The sequence below is a fragment of the Oncorhynchus masou genome, unplaced genomic scaffold (genome assembly GCF_036934945.1).
Source record: "Oncorhynchus masou masou isolate Uvic2021 unplaced genomic scaffold, UVic_Omas_1.1 unplaced_scaffold_1688, whole genome shotgun sequence".
In the NCBI taxonomy this organism is placed as follows: domain Eukaryota; kingdom Metazoa; phylum Chordata; class Actinopteri; order Salmoniformes; family Salmonidae; genus Oncorhynchus; species Oncorhynchus masou.
The window spans coordinates 1-25,038 of NW_027007027.1; the positions used below are offsets into that span (position 1 = coordinate 1).

The 25,038-nt window shown below is 45.8% G+C and overlaps 1 pseudogene; it reads left to right on the forward strand.

Moving 5' to 3' along the window:
• Positions 1 to 76: 76 nt before the first annotated feature.
• Positions 77 to 25,038, forward strand: part of LOC135531974 (unconventional myosin-X-like) — a 38,991-nt pseudogene continuing 14,029 nt past the window's right edge.

A 25,038-nucleotide genomic window follows, 5' to 3' on the forward strand; every position in this document is an offset into this window, starting at 1 on the left:
GGTCCACCAGTGTTGCATTACCCCTAGTGGTTCACCAGTGTATTGCTCTGTGGAATCCTTACCTCTCTCCCTCCAGTGGCTGGTTCAACGTGCTGAGTCGTGTCCACAGTGCCAGTCCAGACCAGCTGATGGAGATGAACCATGAGCAGGCCGACCCCAAGAACGCTGTGGTACTAACCTCCTCCATCACATCTATCAATCTGTCGATCTCTACGAGTTACAGCAATGTTCACGTTGACTGATAACATGACAAAGTTCTGAACTTCAAATTTCACCACAGGGAACTGTGGATGTTGGACTGATCGACTCTGTGTGCGCGTCAGACAACCCTGACAGACCCAACTCGTTTGTCATCATCACTGCTAACCGTGTGATCCACTGCAACACTGAGATGCCTGAAGAGATGCACCACTGGATCGGCCTGCTGCAGAAACCTAAAGGAGACGCCAGGCCAGACGGGCAGGAGTTCTTCGTCAGAGGTTAGTGATGTACAGTACCTGTACGTCAAAGTTCATTTGTGGATTAAAAAATAATTATTATTACGCGTTTGAGCCAATCAGTTGTGTTGTGTCACGGTTGGGGTGGTATACAAGAACTTTGAAAGTTTCTTCAAGTGCAGTTGCAAAAACCATCAAGCGCTACGATGAAACTGGCTCTCATGAGGACTGCCACAGGAAATGAAGACCCTGAGTTACCTCTGCTGCAGAGGATAAGTTCATTAGTTACCAGCCTCAGAAATCAGCAATTAAACTTACCTCGGATTGCAGCCCAAATAAATGCTTCAGAAGAGGTGTGGGGGTGCTTTGCTGGTGACAATGTCTGTGATTTCTTTAGAATTCAAGGCACACTTAACCAGCATGGCTACCACAGCATTCTGCAGTGATACACCATCCCATCTGGTTTGTGCTTCGTGGGACTTGCTTGTTTTTCAACAGGACAATGACCCAAAACACACCTGAAGTCTGTGTAAGGGCTATTTGACCAAGAAGGAGAGAGATGGAGTGCTGTGTCAGATGACCTGACCTCAACAATCACTCGACTTCAACCCGTTTGGGATGAGTTGGACCGCAGACTAAAAAGAAAGCAGCCAACAAGTGCTCAGCACATGTGGGAACTCCTTCAAGACTGCTGGAAAAGCATTCCAGGTCATGAAGCTGGTTGAGAGAATGCCAAGAGTGTGCAAAGCTGTCAAGGCAAAGGGTGTCTACTTTGAAGAATCTCAAATCCAAAATATATTTTGATTTGTTTAACACTTTTTTGGTTACTACATGATTCCATATGTGTTATTTCATAGTTTTGATGTCTTCACTATTATTCTACAATGTAGAAAATAGTCAAAACAAACTTTGGACTGGTACTGTATATATTTTGGATCCATCATGAACATTTAACAACTGATATTTGTTACATTTTGATTAATATTTTATATTTTTAAATATTTTGTCTGTTCTCAGTACTGGACAATACCTTAATTTCATTCTCTCTCTCTTCCCAGGTTGGCTTCACAAGGAGATAAGGGCTAAGAGCACTAGTCTGAAGCTGAAGAAGAGATGGTTTGTATTGACCTCTAACTCTCTGGACTACTACAAGTCTTCAGAGCGCAGTGCGTCCAAGCTGGGGACCCTGGTCCTCAACAGTCTCTGCTCTGTGGTCCAGCCCGACGAGAGGGTCTTCAAGGACACCGGTAGGTAGAGACTGAGAATGTGGCACCCTTTTCCCTTTCATGGTGCCATAGGGCTCTGCTCAAAATAAGTGTCCTATATAGGGAATAGGGTGCCATTTGGGATGCAACCTGGGAGAGTAGTGGCCTGTGCTGCGCGTTGCATTTCTAGCCTGGTCCCAGGTCTGTTTGTGCCGTCTTGACAGTTCCTATTAGTGAAAGAGACCATGAGAGTTGGCAAGACAGCAGAAAATACATCTGGGACCAGGCTAATGCATTTCAGTCAGTCATGGTAAAGATTAATGTGTGTCTGTCGACCATACAATACTCAATCGTAATCACACCTGAGATATCAATGCTCCTTGAATCACTCTGCCAATTCTATACCTCCCCACCAGGTTACTGGAGCATTATCGTCCACGGACGTAAACACTCGTACCACCTCTACACCAAACTACTGAACGAGGCTATGCGCTGGGCGTCGGCCATACAGGGGGCTGTCGACAGCAAGGTTCCCATAGAGACACCCACACAGCAACTCATCAGGGACATCAAGGTAGAGCCAATCACCAGCCTGCATACTGCCAGTCAACCAATCACCAGCCTTCATACTGACATTGTCATTTTATGTCAGATGAATTTGCATTTTAGCCTGGTTCCAGATCTGTTTGTGTTGCAGCAACTTCTATGTCATTTATGCGTGTTTGGCAAGACGGCACAAACAGACCTGAGATCGGTCTAGTTACATTTGTCCAGACCTGAGACCGGTCTAGTTACATTTGTCCAGACCTGAGACCGGTCTAGTTACATTTGTCCAGACCTGAGACCGGTCTAGTTACATTTGTCCAGACCTGAGACCGGTCTAGTTACATTTGTCCAGACCTGAGACCGGTCTAGTTACATTTGTCCAGACCTGAGACCGGTCTAGTTACATTTGTCCAGACCTGAGACCGGTCTAGTTACATTTGTCCAGACCTGAGACCGGTCTAGTTACATTTGTCCAGACCTGAGACCGGTCTAGTTACATTTGTCCAGACCTGAGACCGGTCTAGTTACATTTGTCCAGACCTGAGACCGGTCTAGTTACATTTGTCCAGACCTGAGACCGGTCTAGTTACATTTGTCCAGACCTGAGACCGGTCTAGTTACATTTGTCCAGACCTGAGACCGGTCTAGTTACATTTGTCCAGACCTGAGACTGGTCTAGTTACATTTGTCCAGACCTGAGACCGGTCTAGTTACATTTGTCCCTGAGCTCAAATGTAACCCCTGTTCATCCTCCTAGCTGTGGCGTCATTTACCATTGCAGCCTCTGCTTATGGCCAGCAGGGACACACAGTCACACTGTAGTGAGGTGAGGTTCTAAACTGGGCCTGTACAGTCACACTGCAGTGTAGTGAGGTACTAAACTGGGCCTGTACAGTCACACTGTAGTGAGGTGAGGTACTAAACTGGACCTGTACAGTCACACTGTAGTGAGGTACTAAACTGGGCCTGTACAGTCACACTGTAGTGAGGTGAGGTACTAAACTGGGCCTGTACAGTCACACTGTAGTGAGGTGAGGTACTAAACTGGGCCTGTACAGTCACACTGTAGTGTAGTGAGGTACTAAACTGGGCCTGTACATTCACACTGTAGTGTGGTGAGGTACTAAATTGGGCCTGTACAGTCACACTGTAGTGAGGTACCAAACTGGGCCAGTACAGTCACACTGTGGTGAGGTACTAAACTGGGCCTGTACAGTCACACTGTAGTGTAGTGAGGTACTAAACTGGGCCTGTACAGTCACAGTGTAGTGAAGTACTAAACTGGGCCTGTACAGTAACACTATAGTGAAGTACTAAACTGGGCCTGTACAGTCACACTGTAGTGAGGTACTAAACTGGGCCTGTACAGTCACACTGTAGTGAAGTACTAAACTGGGCCTGTACAGTCACACTGTAGTGAGGTACCAAACTGGGCCAGTACAGTCACACTGTAGTGAGGTACTAAACTGGGCCTGTACAGTCACACTGTAGTGTCGTGAGGTACTAAACTGGGCCTGTACAGTCACACTGTAGTGAGGTGAGGTACTAAACTGGGCCTGTACAGTCACACTGTAGTGAGGTGAGGTACTAAACTGGGCCTGTACAGTCACACTGTAGTGTAGTGAGGTACTAAACTGGGCCTGTACATTCACACTGTAGTGTGGTGAGGTACTAAACTGGGCCTGTACAGTCACACTGTAGTGAGGTACCAAACTGGGCCAGTACAGTCACACTGTGGTGAGGTACTAAACTGGGCCTGTACAGTCACACTGTAGTGTAGTGAGGTACTAAACTGGGCCTGTACAGTCACACTGTAGTGAGGTACTAAACTGGGCCTGTACAGTAACACTATAGTGAAGTACTAAACTGGGCCTGTACAGTCACACTGTAGTGAGGTACTAAACTGGGCCTGTACAGTCACACTGTAGTGAAGTACTAAACTGGGCCTGTACAGTCACACTGTAGTGAGGTACCAAACTGGGCCAGTACAGTCACACTGTAGTGAGGTACTAAACTGGGCCTGTACAGTCACACTGTAGTGTAGTGAGGTACTAAACTGGGCCTGTACAGTCACACTATAGTGTAGTGAGGTACTAAACTGGGCCTGTACAGTCACACTGTAGTGTAGTGAGGTACTAAACTGGGCCTGTACAGTCACACTGTAGTGTAGTGAGGTACTAAACTGGGCCTGTACAGTCACACTGTAGTGTAGTGAGGTACTAAACTGGGCCCTGCACACTCACACTGTAGTGAAGTACTAAACTGGGCCTGTACAGTCACACTGTAGTGTAGTGAGGTACTAAACTGGGCCTGTACAGTCACGCTGTAGTGTAGTGAGGTACTAAACTGGGCCTGTACAGTCACACTGTAGTGAAGTGAGGTACTAAACTGGGCCTGTACAGTCACACTGTAGTGTAGTGAGGTACTAAACTGGGCCTGTACAGTCACACTGTAGTGTAGTGAGGTACTAAACTGGGCCTGTACAGTCACACTGTAGTGAGGTACTAAACTGGGCCAGTACAGTCACACTGTAGTGAGGTACTAAACTGGGCCTGTACAGTCACACTGTAGTGTAGTGAGGTACTAAACTGGGCCCTGCACACTCACACTGTAGTGAAGTACTAAACTGGGCCTGTACAGTCACACTGTAGTGTAGTGAGGTACTAAACTGGGCCTGTACAGTCACACTGTAGTGAGGTGAGGTACTAAACTGGGCCTGTACAGTCACACTGTAGTGAGGTGAGGTACTAAACTGGGCCTGTACAGTCACACTGTAGTGAGGTGAGGTACTAAACTGGGCCTGTACAGTCACACTGTAGTGAGGTACTAAACTGGGCCTGTACAGTCACACTGTAGTGAGGTGAGGTACTAAACTGGGCCTGTACAGTCACACTGTAGTGAGGTGAGGTACTAAACTGGGCCTGTACAGTCACACTGTAGTGAGGTACTAAACTGGGCCTGTACAGTCACACTGTAGTGAGGTGAGGTACTAAACTGGGCCTGTACAGTCACACTTTAGTGAGGTGAGGTACTAAACTGGGCCTGTACAGTCACACTGTAGTATGGTGAGGTACTAAACTGGGCCTGTACAGTCACACTGTAGTGTGGTGAGGTACTAAACTGGGCCTGTACAGTCACACTGTAGTGAGGTGAGGTACTAAACTGGGCCTGTACAGTCACACTGTAGTGAGGTGAGGTACTAAACTGGGCCTGTACAGTCACACTGTCGTGAGATACTAAACTGGGCCTGTACAGTCACATTGTAGTGAGGTACTAAACTGGGCCTGTACAGTCACACTGTATTGAGGTGAGGTACTAAACTGGGCCTGTACAGTCACACTGTCGTGAGATACTAAACTGGGCCTGTACAGTCACACTGTATTGAGGTGAGGTACTAAACTGGGCCTGTACAGTCACACTGTCGTGAGATACTAAACTGGGCCTGTACAGTCACATTGTAGTGAGGTGAGGTACTAAACTGGGCCTGTACAGTCACATTGTAGTGAGGTACTAAACTGGGCCTGTACAGTCACACTGTAGTGAGGTACTAAACTGGGCCTGTACAGTCACACTGTAGTGAGATACTAAACTGTGCCTGTACAGTCACACTGTAGTGAGGTGAGGTACTAAACTGGGCCTGTACAGTCACACTGTAGTGAGTTGAGGTACTAAACTGGGCCTGTACAGTCACACTGTAGTGAGGTGGGTACTAAACTGGGCCTGTACAGTCACACTGTAGTGAGGTACTAAACTGGGCCTGTACAGTAACACTATAGTGAAGTACTAAACTGGGCCTGTACAGTCACACTGTAGTGAGGTACTAAACTGGGCCTGTACAGTCACACTGTAGTGAGATACTAAACTGGGCCTGTACAGTCACATTGTAATGAGATACTAAACTGGGCCTGTACAGTCACACTGTAGTGAGATACTAAACTGGGCCTGTACAGTCACACTATAGTGAAGTGAGGTACTAAACTGGGCCTGTACAGTCACACTGTAGTGAAGTGAGGTACTAAACTGGGCCTGTACAGTCACACTGTAGTGAGGTGAGGTACTAAACTGGGCCTGTACAGTCACACTGTAGTGAGTGAGATACTAAACTGGGCCTGTACAGTCACACTGTAGTGAGGTGAGGTACTAAACTGGGCCTGTACAGTCACACTGTAGTGAAGTGAGGTACTAAACTGGGCCTGTACAGTCACACTGTAGTGAGGTGAGGTACTAAACTGGGCCTGTACAGTCACACTGTAGTGAAGTGAGGTACTAAACTGGGCCTGTACAGTCACACTGTAGTGAGGTACTAAACTGGGCCTGTACAGTCACACTGTAGTGAGGTACTAAACTGGGCCTGTACAGTCACACTGTAGTGAGGTGAGGTACTAAACTGGGCCTGTACAGTCACACTGTAGTGAGGTGAGGTACTAAACTGGGCCTGTACAGTCACACTGTAGTGAGGTGAGGTACTAAACTGGGCCTGTACAGTCACACTTTAGTGAGGTGAGGTACTAAACTGGGCCTGTACAGTCACACTGTAGTATGGTGTAAACTGGGTGAGGTAGTGTGGTGAGGTACTAAACTGGGCCTGTACAGTCACACTGTAGTGAGTTTAGGTACTAAACTGGGCCTGTACAGTCACACTGTAGTGAGGTGAGGTACTAAACTGGGCCTGTACAGTCACACTGTAGTGAGGTACTAAACTGGGCCTGTACAGTCACACTGTGAGGTGAGGTACTAAACTGGGCCTGTACAGTCACACTGTCGTGAGATACTAAACTGGGCCTGTACAGTCACACTGTAGTGAGGTGAGGTACTAAACTGGGCCTGTACAGTCACACTGTAGTGAGGTGAGGTACTAAACTGGGCCTGTACAGTCACACTGTAGTGAGGTGAGGTACTAAACTGGGCCTGTACAGTCACACAGTAGTGAGATACTAAACTGGGCCTGTACAGTCACACTGTAGTGAGGTACTAAACTGCCTGTACAGTCACACTGTGTACAGTCTAAACACTGTACAGTGTAGTGAGGTACTAAACTGGGCCTGTACAGTCACACTGTAGTGAGGTGAGGTACTAAACTGGGCCTGTACAGTCACACTGTAGTGAGGTGAGTACTAAACTGGGTACTAAACTGGGCCTGTACAGTCACACTGTAGTGAGGTACTAAACTGTGCCTGTACAGTCACACTGTACTGTAGTGAGGTACTAAACTGGGCCTGTACAGTCACACTGTAGTGAGGTCAGGTACTAAACTGGGCCTGTACAGTCACACTGTAGTGAGTGAGGTACTAAACTGGGCCTGTACAGTCACACTGTAGTGAGGTACTAAACTGGGCCTGTACAGTCACACTGTAGTGAGATACTAAACTGGGTAATGAGATACTAAACTGGGCCTGTACAGTCACACTGTAGTGTACAGTCACACTATAGTGAAGGTACTAAACTGGGCCTGTACAGTCACACTGTAGTGAAGTGAGGTACTAAACTGGGCCTGTACAGTCACACTGTAGGTACTAAACTGGGTGTCACACTGTAGTGAGATACTAAACTGGGCCTGTACAGTCACACTGTAGTGAGGTACTAAACTGGGCCTGTACAGTCACACTGTAGTGTAGTGAGGTACTAAACTGGGCCTGTACAGTCACACTGTACAGTGTAGTGAGGTACTAAACTGGGCCTGTACAGTCACACTGTAGTGAGTGAGGTACTAAACTGGGCCTGTACAGTCACACTAAATAGTGTAGTGAGGTACTAAACTGGGCCTGTACAGTCACACTGTAGTGAGGTACTAATCTGGGCCTGTACAGTCACACTATAGTGAAGTGAGGTGCTAAACTGGGCCTGTACAGTCACACAGTCACTAAACTGGGCCTGTACAGTCACATTGTAGTGAGGTGAGGTACTAAACTGGGCCTGTACAGTCACACTGTAGTGAGGTACTAAACTGGGCCTGTACAGTCACACTGTAGTGAGGTACTAAACTGGGCCTGTACAGTCACACTATAGTGAAGTACTAAACTGGGCCTGTACAGTCACACTGTAGTGAGGTACTAAACTGGGCCTGTACAGTCACACTGTAGTGAGGTACCAAACTGGGCCTGTACAGTCACACTGTAGTGTCGTGAGGTACTAAACTGGGCCTGTACAGTCACACAGTCGTGAGGTACACTACAGTCACACTGTAGTAGTGAGGTACTAAACTGGGCCTGTACAGTCACACTGTAGTGTAGTGAGGTACTAAACTGGGCCTGTACAGTCACACTGTAGTGTATTTGAGGTACTAAACTGGGCCTGTACAGTCACACTGTAGTGAGATACTAAACTGGGCCTGTACAGTCACACTGTAGTGAGGTGAGGTACTAAACTGGGCCTGTACAGTCACATTGTAGTGAAGTACTAAACTGGGCCTGTACAGTCACACTGTAGTGAAGTACTAAACTGGGCCCTTTACACTCACACTGTAGTGAAGTACTAAACTGGGCCTGTACAGTCACACTGTAGTGAGGTACTAAACTGGGCCTGTACAGTCACTAAACTGGGCCTGTACAGTCACACTGTAGTGAGGTGAGGTACTAAACTGGGCCTGTACAGTCACACTGTAGTGAGGTACTAAACTGGGCCTGTACAGTCACACTGTAGTGTAGTGAGGTACTAAACTGGGCCTGTACAGTCACACTGTAGTAGGTGAGGTACTAAACTGGGCCTGTACAGTCACACTGTAGTGTAGTGAGGTACTAAACTGGGCCTGTACAGTCACACTATAGTGAGGTACAAAACTGGGCCTGTACAGTAACACTATAGTGAAGTACTAAACTGGGCCTGTACAGTCACACTGTATTGAAGTACTAAACTGGGCCTGTACAGGAGTACCAAACTGGGCCAGTACAGTCACACTGTAGTGAGGTACTAAACTGGGCCTGTACAGTCACACTGTAGTGTAGTGAGGTACTAAACTGGGCCTGTACAGTCACACTATAGTGTAGTGAGGTACTAAACTGGGCCTGTACAGTCACACTGTAGTGTAGTGAGGTACTAAACTGGGCCTGTACAGTCACACTGTAGTGAGGTACTAAACTGGGCCTGTACAGTCACACTGTAGTGAAGTACTAAACTGGGCCTGTACAGTAACACTATAGTGAAGTACTAAACTGGGCCTGTACAGTCACACTGTAGTGAGGTACTAAACTGGGCCTGTACAGTCACACTGTAGTGAAGTACTAAACTGGGCCTGTACAGTCACACTGTAGTGAGGTACTAAACTGGGCCTGTACAGTCACACTGTAGTACAGTCACACTGTAGTGAGGGAGGTACTAAACTGGGCCTGTACAGTCACACTGTAGTGAGGTGAGGTACTAAACTGGGCCTGTACAGTCACACTATAGTGTAGGGAGGTACTAAACTGGGCCTGTACAGTCACACTGTATTGTAGTGAGGTACTAAACTGGGCCAGTACAGTCACACTGTAGTGAGGTGAGGTACTAAACTGGGCCTGTACAGTCACACTGTAGTGAGGTGAGGTACTAAACTGGGCCCTGCACACTGTGTGTGTTCCAGGCGTTTCTTCTGTTCATTCAGTCTACTTCTTCTGTCCTGTGATTGGTCCTGTCCTGCACCAACAGTACCATGAAACTGTATCACTTTTTATTTTTTTATCGTCATACGGAGTGTTGACTTGAATATTGTCTCGTGACAAGCCATGAGATGCTAGTCTGGTCCCAGATGTGTTTCTGATGTCTTTGTCAACTCCGCGAGAGTGGGGCGGCCTTGAGGTTAGAGCGTGGAAACCTGTTCTCTGCCTTTAAATAAGGCACTTAACCCAAATTGCTCCAGGGGTGCTGGACAACGGTGACCGTGGGTGTCGGGATATTCAAAATGCACATGTTCATTACACACGTGTACAAGTGTTTAACAGCTCAATTATACAGGGCTTTCAGAAAGTATTCAGACCCCTTGACTTTTTCCACATTTTATGTTACAGCCTTATTCTGAATGGATGAATACATTTTAAAAATATCAATCTACCCACAATACCCCATAATGACACTGAAGACAGGTTTTTAGAAATGTTTGCAAATGTATTAAAAATAAAAAAAAAACAGAAATACCTTATTTACATAAGTATTCAGACCCTTTGCTATGAGTCTTTTAAATTGAGCTCAGGTGCTTCCTGTTTCCATTGATCATCCTTGAGATGTTTCTACAACTTGATTGGAGACCACCTGTGGTAAATTAAATTGATTGGACATGATTTAGAAAGGTCGATGGTCACTCTGACAGAGCTCCAGAGTTCCTCTGTGGAGATGGGAGAACCTTCCAGAAGGACAACCATCTCTGCAGCACTCCACCAATCAGGTCTTTATGGTAGAGGGGCCAGACGGACGCCACTCCTCAGTAAAAGACATGACAGCCTGCTTGGAGTTTACCAAAAGACACCTAAAGGACTCTCAAACCATGAGAAACAAGATTATCTGGTCTGATGAAACCGAGATTGAACTCTTTGGTCTGAATGCCAAGCGTCTGGAGGAAACTTGGCACCATCCCTACGTTGAAGCACGGTGGTGGCAGCACCATGCTGTGGGGATGTTTTTCAGCTGCAGGGACTGGGAGACTAGTCGGGATCATGGGAAGGATGAACAGAGCAAAGTACAGAGATCCTTGATGAAAACCTGCTCCAGAGTGCTCAGGTTCTCAGATTGGGGCAAAGGTTCACCTTCCAACAGGACAACAAACCTAAGCACACAGCCAAGATCACATAGGAGTGGCATCAGGACAAGTCTCTGAATGTCCTTGAGTGGCCCAGCCAGAGCCCGGACTTGAACCCGATCGAACATCTCTGGAGAGACCAGAAAATAGCTGTTCAGCGACACTCTCCATCCAACCTGACAGAGCTTGAGAGGACCTGCAGAGAAGAATGGGAGAAACTCCCCAAATACAGGTGTACCAAGTTTGTAACATCATACCCAAGAAGACTCGAGGCTGTAATCGCTGCCAACGGTGCTTCAACAAAGTACTGTGTAAATGGTCTGAATACTTCCATTTTTGTTTTTAATAAAACATTTTTTTGCTTTGTCATTATGGGGTATTGTGATGTCATTATGGGGTATTGTGATGTCATTATGGGGTATTGTGATGTCATTATGGGGTATTGTGATGTCATTATGGGGTATTGTGATGTCATTATGGGGTATTGTGATGTCATTATGGGGTATTGTGATGTCATTACGGGGTATTGTGATGACATTATGGGGTATTGATGAGCAAAAAACCCAATATAATCAATTTTAGAATAAGGCTGTAACCTGACAAAATGTGGAAAAAGTCATGGAGTCTGAATACTATCCGAATGCATGGTAAGCACCCTCCTAAGTATAATGAATTACGACCTCTGACTCCTAACCCCTGACCCCTGTGTATCCCCCCCAGGAGAGCAGTCTGAACGTGGAAGCTGTGGAGCAGACGTACTGGAGGAACCCTATCCTCAGATATACCCAGCACCCCCTCCACTCCCCCCTGCTTCCTCTGCCTTACGGGGAGGTCAACATCCACCGTGAGTTATTACTGCTTTATCCCAACTACCTATTTTACCCTCCACGGACTTCTACAACCTCTTTAACCCTCCACGGACTTCTACAACCTCTTTAACCCTCCACGGACTTCTACAACCTCTTTAACCCTCCACGGACTTCTACAACCTCTTTAACCCTACACAGACTTCTACAACCTCTTTAACCCTCCACGGACTTTTACTACAACCGTACAGTTTTACCATTCATTCTGGTTGACAGAAATTAAATGTATGAAGCCCTGTGGCTTTCTCTCGCCATGCTTTTTGTTAATGAAGTCTCCCCCCTCTCTGTCCCCCCCCCCAGTCCATAAGGAGAAGGGCTATGCCAGCCTGCAGGACGAGGCAGTGAAGATCTTCAACTCTCTGCAGGAGATGGAGTCTGTGTCTGACCCCGTGCCGATCATCCAGGGCATCCTCCAGACCTGCCACGACCTACGCCTGCTCAGAGACGAGGTCTACTGTCAGCTCATCAAGCAGACCAATCACGTGCCTCAGCCCAACAGCTCGGCCAATCGCGCCCACTGGCACCTCCTCACCTGTATGAGCTGTACCTTCCTGCCCAGCCGGGGCATCCTGCGCTACCTCAAGTTCCACCTTAAAGGGTACTTTATTTACCTCCAGTTCCACCTTAAAGGGTACTTTATTTACCTCCAGTTCCACCTTAAAGGGTACTTTATTTACCTCCAGTTCCACCTTAAAGAGCACTTTATTTACCTCCAGTTCCACCTTAAAGGGTACTTTATTTACCTCCAGTTCCACCTTAAAGGGCACTTTATTTACCTCCAGTTCCACCTTAAAGGGCACTTTATTCACCTCCAGTTCCACCTTAAAGGGTACTTTATTTACCTCCAGTTCCACCTTAAAGGGCACTTTATTCACCTCCAGTTCCACCTTAAAGGGTACTTTATTTACCTCCAGTTCCACCTTAAAGGGCACTTTATTCACCTCCAGTTCCACCTTAAAGGGTACTTTATTCACCTCCAGTTCCACCTTAAAGGGTACTTTATTCACCTCCAGTTCCACCTTAAAGGGTACTTTATTCACCTCCAGTTCCACCTTAAAGGGCACTTTATTTACCTCCAGTTCCACCTTAAAGGGCACTTTATTCACCTCCAGTTCCACCTTAAAGGGTACTTTATTCACCTCCAGTTCCACCTTAAAGGGCACTTTGTTTACCTCCAGTTCCACCTTAAAGGGTACTTTATTCACCTCCAGTTCCACCTTAAAGGGCACTTTGTTTACCTCCAGTTCCACCTTAAAGGGCACTTTGTTTACCTCCAGTTCCACCTTAAAGGGTACTTTGTTTACCTCCAGTTCCACCTTAAAGAGCACTTTGTTTACCTCCAGTTCCACCTTAAAGGGCACTTTGTTTACCTCCAGTTCCACCTTAAAGGGCACTTTGTTTACCTCCAGTTCCACCTTAAAGGGCACTTTGTTTACCTCCAGTTCCACCTTAAAGGGTACTTTATTCACCTCCAGTTCCACCTTAAAGGGTACTTTATTTACCTCCAGTTCCACCTTAAAGGGTACTTTATTTACCTCCAGTTCCACCTTAAAGGGTACTTTATTTACCTCCAGTTCCACCTTAAAGGGCACTTTGTTTACCTCCAGTTCCACCTTAAAGGGCACTTTGTTTACCTCCAGTTCCACCTTAAAGGGTACTTTGTTCACCTCCAGTTCCACCTTAAAGGGCACTTTATTTACCTCCAGTTCCACCTTAAAGGGTACTTTGTTTACCTCCAGTTCCACCTTAAAGGGCACTTTATTCACCTCCAGTTCCACCTTAAAGGGCACTTTATTCACCTCCAGTTCCACCTTAAAGGGCACTTTGTTTACCTCCAGTTCCACCTTAAAGGGTACTTTGTTTACCTCCAGTTCCACCTTAAAGGGCACTTTGTTTACCTCCAGTTCCCAGTTAAAGTACACTTTATTCCTTCATGCCTTCTTCAGTACATAAGTCATGCTCCATTCCTTATTTTTACTTTTTTTGTACAATTATTCCTGAAACATAATATAATATACAGTTGTACAGTCCTCATAATTCAGGAATGTTTTTTCATGCTCCAGTTCCACCTTTAAGGGTACTCCACCCCAGTTCCACCCTATGGCTGGAGAACCCCCCACCTCTCCCCTATGGCTGGAGAACCCTCCAGTTCTACCCTATGGCTGGAGAACCCCCACCTCTACCCTATGGCTGGATTCACCCCCAGTTCCACCCTATGGCTGGATTCCCCCCACCTTACCCTATGGCTGGAGAACCCCCACCTCTACCCTATGGCTGGAGAACCCCCACCTCTACCCTATGGCTGGAGAACCCCCACCTCTACCCTATGGCTGGAGAACCCCCAGTTCCACCTACCCTATGGCTGGAGAACCCCCAGTTCCACCCTATGGCTGGAGAACCCCCCACCTCTACCCTATGGCTGGAGAACCCCCACCTCCACCCTATGGCTGGAGAACCCCCCACCTCCACCCTATGGCTGGAGAACCCCCACCTCTACCCTATGGCTGGAGAACCCCCCACCTCTACCCTATGGCTGGAGAACCCCCCACCTCTACCCTATGGCTGGAGAACTTTATTCACCTCCTAGTTCCCTATGGCTGGAGAACCCCCACCTCTACCCTATGGCTGGATTCAGTACATAAGTCATATGCCCCCCACCCCCATGTTATTATCTTTTAGAGAGGAACAAGGCCAGTTTGGGTTCAGGGTGAACACTCAACAGAGACAGTATGTTACTGTCTCCTAGAGGTGAACAAGGCCAGGCTGGACAAAGGAGGTGGTGTAGGTGCAGTTCTCCTCAGAAAATCATTTGGCACTGTTAACCACAATGTCCTCGTCTCCGAGCTGTCCAACTTCAACATCTCATCAAGTGTTTTAAAATGGATTGAGTTTTGTAAAATCGTATCCGGCTGACCGGATGTAATGTGACCTACCAACACTATGGGAGTAGTACCACAGGGGTCAATCCTGGGCCCTTTGTTATGTAGTCTCTACCAGGCCGTGGATGATAGTTATTTATACACATGGAAGAAATGCTGATGAAGTGGCAAGCAAACTAACGGTATCATTGTCAAAAGTGGCTGAAAGGTTCAACCACTACAGCCTCAATGGGGGGAAAATGGTAGCTATGTACTTAAATATCTGGGTGTTATCCTAGACCCTACTTTGACCTGTAAAAACACATCAAATATATACAGAATAGTCTTCGTAAACATGCTCATGACATCAGGAACTCTCTCGACAGAGGCAGCCAAGATTTTTTTTATTTTTTATTTTAATTTTATTTTTTTAACCTTTATTTAACCAGGCAAGTCAGTTAAGAACAAATTCTTATTTTCAATGATGGCCTAAGAATAATGGGTTACCTGCCTGTTCAGGGGCAGAACTACAGATTTGTACCTTGTCAGCTCGGGGGTTTGAACTCGCAACCTTCCGGTTACTAGTCCAACGCTCTAACCACTAGGCTACCCTGCAAAATGGATTCTCATTCAATGATTTTCTGACACCTGTCCAATTGTATCGACAGCCAATTAAACGTCAGTTCAACCCCTTCGATCTCTGTGTAAACAAGTACTTAAGATCCTGGACAGGAAGTCACATCATTACTGTCACTGGGATATTCTCACCAAGTACAATCTGTTCAATTTGGACAACGTACTTTTTCTCAGATGTCTGTCTAGTTTATAAGATCATCGATAATGTTGCAGCCCCAACTCTGAAAGGTTTTGTCATATTAAAGAACAAAACAGAGGAGTCAGCCGGACCTCCACAAGCTAGAGGACATTCCTCAACGAACAAACAGTCAGTGTTGTCCACCTCAGGCATCAGGAAATGGAATTCCCTCCTCTCTACCTTTTAATTAAAGCACTAGGGACTTTAAATCCTGCTCCATGGAGGTCAAAGTGTGGATCAGTCCTGCATTTGTTAAACTGCTGTGTATTTAGTAAGGGAGTGTGGATGAAAATGAGCTGTGTTTACCTAACTCTGGTGGAAACATATTTCACTGTCTGAAATTGTTTTTTTATTTGCACACGGTCCCTTTAATTAAATTACAGCTTTGAGCCACAAGCAGAAAGTGTCCCTATAGCTTCTAATACAAACAGACATATGTTCTGTGATTGATTTGTATGGATGGGTAAACTGGACAGTATGACATCAGTCACGTTGATTTGCTCATCCTCTACACCTCCGTGACCCTCTGTCTGTTCTTCTCCAGGGTGAAGGAGCAGTTTCCTGGAACAGAGGTGGACATGTTTGCCCATTTCATAGGTGAGTCTCTGAAGAGGACCAAGGTCAGGGACTGTGTGCCGTCTCAGGGGGAGATCGTAGCCTTACTGACCAGGCAGGAAATGACGACCACGGTCTACTGCCACGGAGGAGGATCCTGCAAGATCTCCATCAACTCACACACCACCGCTGGAGAGGTAACTAATGCTGCGTTGCTCTGACATGTCCACATCTACTACTACGGTCTACTGCCATGGAGGGATCCTGCAAGATCTCCATCAACTCACACACCACCTCTGGAGAGGTAAGGGTTCCCCAGCGAGAAAACCAAAGATAGTCGCTCAGACAGACGAGGGAACAACCAAAACCAAACAGGTGGGGTTTTAGGAGGGGTTCTGAAAGACACTCATGGGGGGTCCACTGGAGGTTGACTAGCAACAACAACTGGCACCTAAAAGACACCCAACATGAGTGTCCACTACATTTGCCCAAGAACAGGCAAATTAAATTAAAACCCACACCAAACTTAAAGACAGGAAGTAAGCCTAAAAGTGGAGCAAAGCCAATCAGGGAAATCACATTGTCTAGAAACCAAAATAGTGAGAGCCAACTAAAGTTAACCCTCCACATCTATCAAGACAACTGGAGCAGTGGGCCAGACACTCTTAAATAACACCTGGGCCAGCACAGGTGAAACACCTTCCCACTAACGAGATAACAAACCAGCACAGGTGAAACACATACTGACTAACGTGGTGACAGCAATCGGTGCGCCCCACATGCTAACGAGCTACCGTCCAACCTCGAAGAATAAATGGAAAGAACAAAGCCTGTAACACCTTCCAACCTTAACATACACAGATTGGACACACCTCACATCATTCAAGGGTTTTTCTTTATTTTTACTACACTGCTCAAAAAAATAAAGGGAACACTAAAATAACACATCCTAGATCTGAATGAATGAAATATTCTTAATAAATACTTTTTTCTTTACATAGTTGAATGTGCTGACAACAAAATCACACAAAAAGTATCAATGGAAATCAAATTTATCAACCCGTGGAGGTCTGGATTTGGAGTCACACTCAAAATTAAAGTGGAAAACCCCACTACAGGCTGATCCAACTTTGACCCCCACCTGTGGACGTCGCGCCCTCATACCACCCTCATGGAGTCTGTTTCTGACCGTTTGAGCAGACACATGCACATTTGTGGCCTGCTGGAGGTCATTTTGCAGGGCTCTGGCAGTGCTCCTCCTGCTCCTCCTTGCACAAAGGCGGAGGTAGCGGTCCTGCTGCTGGGTTGTTGCCCTCCTACGGCCTCCTCCACGTCTCCTGATGTACTGGCCTGTCTCCTGGTAGCGCCCTCCATGCTCTGGACACTACGCTGACAGACACAGCAAACCTTCTTGCCACAGCTCGCATTAATGCGCCATCCTGGATGAGCTGCACTACCTGAGCCACTTGTGTGGGTTGTAGACTCCGTCTCATGCTACCACTAGAGTGAAAGCACCGCCAGCATTCAAAAGTGACCAAAACATCAGCCAGGAAGCATAGGAACTGAGAAGTGGTCTGTGGTCCCCACCTGCAGAACCACTCCTTTATTGGGGGTGTCTTGCTAATTGCCTATAATTTCCACCTGTTGTCTATCCCATTTGCACAACAGCATGTGAAATTTATTGTCAATCAGTGTTGCTTCCTAAGTGGACAGTTTGATTTCACAGAAGTGTGATTGACTTGGAGTTACATTGTGTTGTTTAAGTGTTCCCTTTATTTTTTTGAGCAGTGTATTTTCTACATATATTGTAGAATAGTAGTGAAGACATAGATCATCGTATGTAGAGGCCTTCACTATTCACTATGTCTCTCTACATATGATGATCTATATCCCTCTATGGGGTGTCCTCTACATACGATGATCTATATCCCTCTATGGGGTGTCCTCTACATATGATGATCTATGTCCCTCTATGGGGTGTCCTCTACATACGATGATCTATGTCCCTCTATGGGGTGTCCTCTACATATGATGATCTATGTCCCTCTATGGGGTGTCCTCTACATATGATGATCTATGTCCCTCTATGGGGTGTCCTCTACATATGATGATCTATGTCCCTCTATGGGGTGTCCTCTACATATGATGCTCTATGTCCCTCTATGGGGTGTCCTCTACATATGATGATCTATATCCCTCTACATATGATGATCTATATCCCTCTATGGGGTGTCCTCTACATACGATGATCTATATCCCTCTATGGGGTGTCCTCTACATATGATGATCTATTTCCCTCTATGGGGTGTCCTCTACATACGATGATCTATATCCCTCTATGGGGTGTCCTCTACATATGATAATCTATGTCCCTCTATGGGGTGTCCTCTACATATGATGATCTGTATCCCTCTATGGGGTGTCCTCTACATATGATGCTCTATGTCCCTCTATGGGGTGTCCTCTACATATGATGATCTATGTCCCTCTATGGGGTGTCCTCTACATATGATGATCTATGTCCCTCTATGGGGTGTCCTCTACATATGATGATCTATGTCCCTCTATGGGGTGTCCTCTACATATGATGATCTATATCCCTCTATGGGGTGTCCTCTACATATGATGATCTGTGTCCCTCTATGGGGTGTCCTCTACATATGATGATCTATGTCCCTCTATGGGGGTCCTCTACATATGATGATCTATATCCTCTACATATGATGATCTATGTCCCTCTATGGGGTGTCCTCTACATACGATGATCTATGTCCCTCTATGGGGTGTCCTCTACATATGATGATCTATATCCCTCTATGGGGTGTCCTCTACATACGATGATCTATATCCCTCTATGGGGTGTCCTCTACATATGATGATCTATGTCCCTCTATGGGGTGTCCTCTACATATGATGATCTATGTCCCTCTATGGGGTGTCCTCTACATATGATGATCTGTATCCCTCTATGGGGTGTCCTCTACATATGATGATCTATGTCCCTCTATGGGGTGTCCTCTACATATGATGATCTATGTCCCTCTATGGGGTGTCCTCTACATACGATGATCTATGTCCCTCTATGGGGTGTCCTCTACATATGATGATCTATGTCCCTCTATGGGGTGTCCTCTACATATGATGATCTATATCCCTCTATGGGGTGTCCTCTACATATGATGATCTATATCCCTCTATGGGGTGTCCTCTACATATGATGATCTATGTCCCTCTATGGGGTGTCCTCTACATATGATGATCTATGTCCCTCTATGGGGTGTCCTCTACATACGATGATGATCGATGATCTATGTCCCTCTATGGGGTGTCCTCTACATATGATGATCTATGTCCCTCTATGGGGTGTCCTCTACATATGATGATATATGTCCCTCTATGGGGTGTCCTCTACATACGATGATCTATGTCCCTCTATGGGGTGTCCTCTACATATGATGATCTATATCCCTCTATGGGGTGTCCTCTACATATGATGATCTGTATCCCTCTATGGGGTGTCCTCTACATATGATGATCTATATCCCTCTATGGGGTGTCCTCTACATATGATGCTCTATGTCCCTCTATGGGGTGTCCTCTACATATGATGATCTATGTCCCTCTATGGGGTGTCCTCTACATATGATGATCTATATCCCTCTATGGGGTGTCCTCTACATATGATGATCTGTGTCCCTCTATGGGGTGTCCTCTACATATGATGCTCTATGTCCCTCTATGGGGTGTCCTCTACATATGATGATCTATATCCCTCTACATATGATGATCTATGTCCCTCTATGGGGTGTCCTCTACATACGATGATCTATGTCCCTCTATGGGGTGTCCTCTACATACGATGATCTATATCCCTCTATGGGGTGTCCTCTACATACGATGATCTATATCCCTCTATGGGGTGTCCTCTACATATGATGATCTATGTCCCTCTATGGGGTGTCCTCTACATATGATGCTCTATGTCCCTCTATGGGGTGTCCTCTACATATGATGATCTATATCCCTCTATGGGGTGTCTCTCTACATATGATGATCTATGTCCCTCTATGGGGTGTCCTCTACATATGATGATCTGTATCCCTCTATGGGGTGTCCTCTACATATGATGATCTATGTCCCTCTATGGGGTGTCCTCTACATATGATGATCTATGTCCCTCTATGGGGTGTCCTCTACATATGATGATCTATGTCCCTCTATGGGGTGTCCTCTACATATGATGATCTATGTCCCTCTATGGGGTGTCCTCTACATACGATGATCTATGTCCCTCTATGGGGTGTCCTCTACATATGATGATCTATGTCCCTCTATGGGGTGTCCTCTACATATGATGATCTATGTCCCTCTATGGGGTGTCCTCTACATACGATGATCTATATCCCTCTATGGGGTGTCCTCTACATATGATGATCTATATCCCTCTATGGGGTGTCCTCTACATATGATGATCTATATCCCTCTATGGGGTGTCCTCTACATATGATGATCTGTGTCCCTCTATGGGGTGTCCTCTACATATGATGATCTATATCCCTCTATGGGGTGTCCTCTACATATGATGATCTGTATCCCTCTATGGGGTGTCTTATACATATGATGATCTGTATCCCTCTATGGGGTGTCCTCTACATATGATGATCTGTATCCCTCTATGGGGTGTCCTCTACATATGATGATCTATGTCCCTCTATGGGGTGTCCTCTACATATGATGCTCTATGTCCCTCTATGGGGTGTCCTCTACATATGATGATCTATATCCCTCTACATATGATGATCTATGTCCCTCTATGGGGTGTCCTCTACATATGATGATCTATGTCCCTCTATGGGGTGTCCTCTACATATGATGCTCTATGTCCCTCTATGGGGTGTCCTCTACATATGATGATCTATATCCCTCTACATATGATGATCTATGTCCCTCATGGGGTGTCCTCTACATATGATGCTCTATGTCCCTCTATGGGGTGTCCTCTACATATGATGATCTATGTCCCTCTATGGGGTGTCCTCTACATATGATGCTCTATGTCCCTCAGGTGTCCTCTACATATGATGATCTATATCCCTCTACATATGATGATCTATGTCCCTCTATGGGGTGTCCTCTACATATGATGCTCTATGTCCCTCTATGGGGTGTCCTCTACACATGACGATCTATATCCCTCTATGGGGTGTCCTCTACATATGATGATCTATATCCCTCTACATATGATGATCTATATCCCTCTATGGGGTGTCCTCTACATATGATGATCTGTATCCCTCTATGGGGTGTCCTCTACATATGATGATCTGTATCCCTCTATGGGGTGTCCTCTACATATGATGATCTATATCCCTCTATGGGGTGTCCTCTACATATGATGATCTATATCCCTCTATGGGGTGTCCTCTACATATGATGCTCTATGTCCCTCTATGGGGTGTCCTCTACATATGATGATCTATATCCCTCTATGGGGTGTCCTCTACATATGATGATCTGTATCCCTCTATGGGGTGTCCTCTACATATGATGATCTATGTCCCTCTATGGGGTGTCCTCTACATATGATGATCTATATCCCTCTATGGGGTGTCCTCTACATATGATGATCTATATCCCTCTACATATGATGATCTACACCCCTCTATGGGGTGTCCTCTACATATGATGATCTATGTCCCTCTATGGGGTGTCCTCTACATATGATGATCTATATCCCTCTATGGGGTGTCCTCTACATATGATAATCTGTGTCCCTCTATGGGGTGTCCTCTACATATGATGCTCTATGTCCCTCTATGGGGTGTCCTCTACATATGATGATCTATATCCCTCTACATATGATGATCTATGTCCCTCTATGGGGTGTCCTCTACATACGATGATCTATGTCCCTCTATGGGGTGACATACGATGATCTATATCCCTCTATGGGGTGTCCTCTACATACGATGATCTATATCCCTCTATGGGGTGTCCTCTACATATGATGATCTATGTCCCTCTGGGGTTTCCTCTACATATGATGCTCTATAATCCCTCTATGGGGTGTCTCTCTACATATGATGATCTATGTCCCTCTATGGGGTGTCCTCTACATATGATGATCTGTATCCCTCTATGGGGTGCTACATATGATGATCTATGTCCCTCTATGGGGTGTCCTCTACATATGATGATCTATGTCCCTCTATGGGGTGTCCTCTACATATGATGATCTATGTCCCTCTATGGGGTGTCCTCTACATACGATGATCTATGTCCCTCTATGGGGTGTCCTCTACATATGATGATCTATATCCCTCTATGGGGTGTCCTCTACATATGATGATCTGTATCCCTCTATGGGGTGTCCTCTACATATGATGATCTATATCCCTCTATGGGGTGTCCTCTACATATGATGATCTGTATCCCTCTATGGGGTGTCCTCTACATATGATGATCTATGTCCCTCTATGGGGTGTCCTCTACATATGATGATCTATGTCCCTCTATGGGGTGTCCTCTACATATGATGATCTATGTCCCTCTATGGGGTGTCCTCTACATACGATGATCTATGTCCCTCTATGGGGTGTCCCTACATATGATGATCTATATCCCTCATGGGGTGTCCTCTACATATGATGATCTGTATCCCTCTATGGGGTGTCCTCTACATATGATGATCTATATCCCTCTATGGGGTGTCCTCTACATATGATGCTCTATGTCCCTCTATGGGGTGTCCTCTACATATGATGATCTATGTCCCTCTATGGGGTGTCCTCTACATATGATGATCTATATCCCTCTATGGGGTGTCCTCTACATATGATGATCTGTGTCCCTCTATGGGGTGTCCTCTACATATGATGCTCTATGTCCCTCTATGGGGTGTCCTCTACATATGATGATCTATATCCCTCTACATATGATGATCTATGTCCCTCATGGGGTGTCCTCTACATACGATGATCTATGTCCCTCTAACATACGATGATCTATATCCCTCTATGGGGTGTCCTCTACATACGATGATCTATATCCCTCTATGGGGTGTCCTCTACATATGATGATCTATGTCCCTCTATGGGGTGTCCTCTACATATGATGCTCTATGATGGGGTGTCCTCTACATATGATGCTCTATATCCCTCTATGGGGTGTCTCTCTACATATGATGATCTATGTCCCTCTATGGGGTGTCCTCTACATATGATGATCTGTATCCCTCTATGGGGTGTCCTCTACATATGATGATCTATGTCCCTCTATGGGGTGTCCTCTACATATGATGATCTATGTCCCTCTATGGGGTGTCCTCTACATATGATGATCTATGTCCCTCTATGGGGTGTCCTCTACATATGATGCTCTATGTCCCTCTATGGGGTGTCCTCTACATATGATGATCTATATCCCTCATGGGGTGTCCTCTACATATGATGATCTGTGTCCCTCTATGGGGTGTCCTCTACATATGATGATCTATATCCCTCTAACATATGATGATCTGTATCCCTCTATGGGGTGTCTTATACATATGATGATCTGTATCCCTCTATGGGGTGTCCATACATATGATGATCTGTATCCCTCTATGGGGTGTCCTCTACATATGATGATCTGTATATGGGGTGTCCTCTACATATGATGATCTATGTCCCTCTATGGGGTGTCCTCTACATATGATGCTCTATGTCCCTCTATGGGGTGTCCTCTACATATGATGATCTATATCCCTCTACATATGATGATCTATGTCCCTCTATGGGGTGTCCTCTACATATGATGATCTATGTCCCTCTATGGGGTGTCCTCTACATATGATGCTCTATGTCCCTCTATGGGGTGTCCCTACATATGATGATCTATATCCCTCTACATATGATGATCTATGTCCCTATGGGGTGTCCTCTACATATGATGCTCTATGTCCCTCTATGGGGTGTCCTCTACATATGATGATCTATGTCCCTCTATGGGGTGTCCATACATATGATGCTCTATGTCCCTCTATGGGGTGTCCTCTACATATGATGATCTATACTACATATGATGATCTATGTCCCTCTATGGGGTGTCCTCTACATAACATCTATATCCCTCTATGGGGTGTCCTCTACATATGATGATCTATATCCCTCTACATATGATGATCTATATCCCTCTATGGGGTGTCCTCTACATATGATGATCTATGTCCCTCTATGGGGTGTCCTCTACATATGATGATCTGTATCCCTCTATGGGGTGTCCTCTACATATGATGATCTATATCCCTCTATGGGGTGTCCTCTACATATGATGCTCTATGTCCCTCTATGGGGTGTCCTCTACATATGATGATCTGTATCCCTCTATGGGGTGTCCTCTACATATGATGATCTATGTCCCTCTATGGGGTGTCCTCTACATATGATGATCTATATCCCTCTATGGGGTGTCCTCTACATATGATGATCTATATCCCTCTACATATGATGATCTACACCCCTCAACATATGATGATCTAATGGGGTGTCCTCTACATATGATGATCTATAATGGGGTGTCCTCTACATATGAGGATCTATGACATCTCAACAGTCTCAGGCTTTACATCAACTCACCCCTGGAGAGGTAAAACAATTATTCATCTGTTTTCCACAGAGTAGCAGCTGTAAAGACAGTCATTTCTGTCTGGGGCAATCCTGCATTGGTACATCCATGTTCTCCAGCCTGTGTTAATGTCCCTCTGTCCTGCCTTTCCCCAGGTGGTGGAGAAGTTGATCCGAGGCCTGGCCATGGAGGACAGTAGAAACATGTTTTCCCTGTTTGAACACAACAACACTACGGACCGGGCTGTGGAGAGCAGAGTCATCGTGGCTGACACTCGCCAAGTTTGAGAGGTGAGAGTTCAGCTGGAGAGAGAAGATGCACAGAGAATAGCCTGGTCTCTGATCTGTTTGTGCTGGCTTGTCGATCCCTATGGCCATTGATAGTTTGATTTATTTTTTATTTAACCTTTATTTAACTAGGCAAGTCAGTTAAGAACAAACTTAATTACA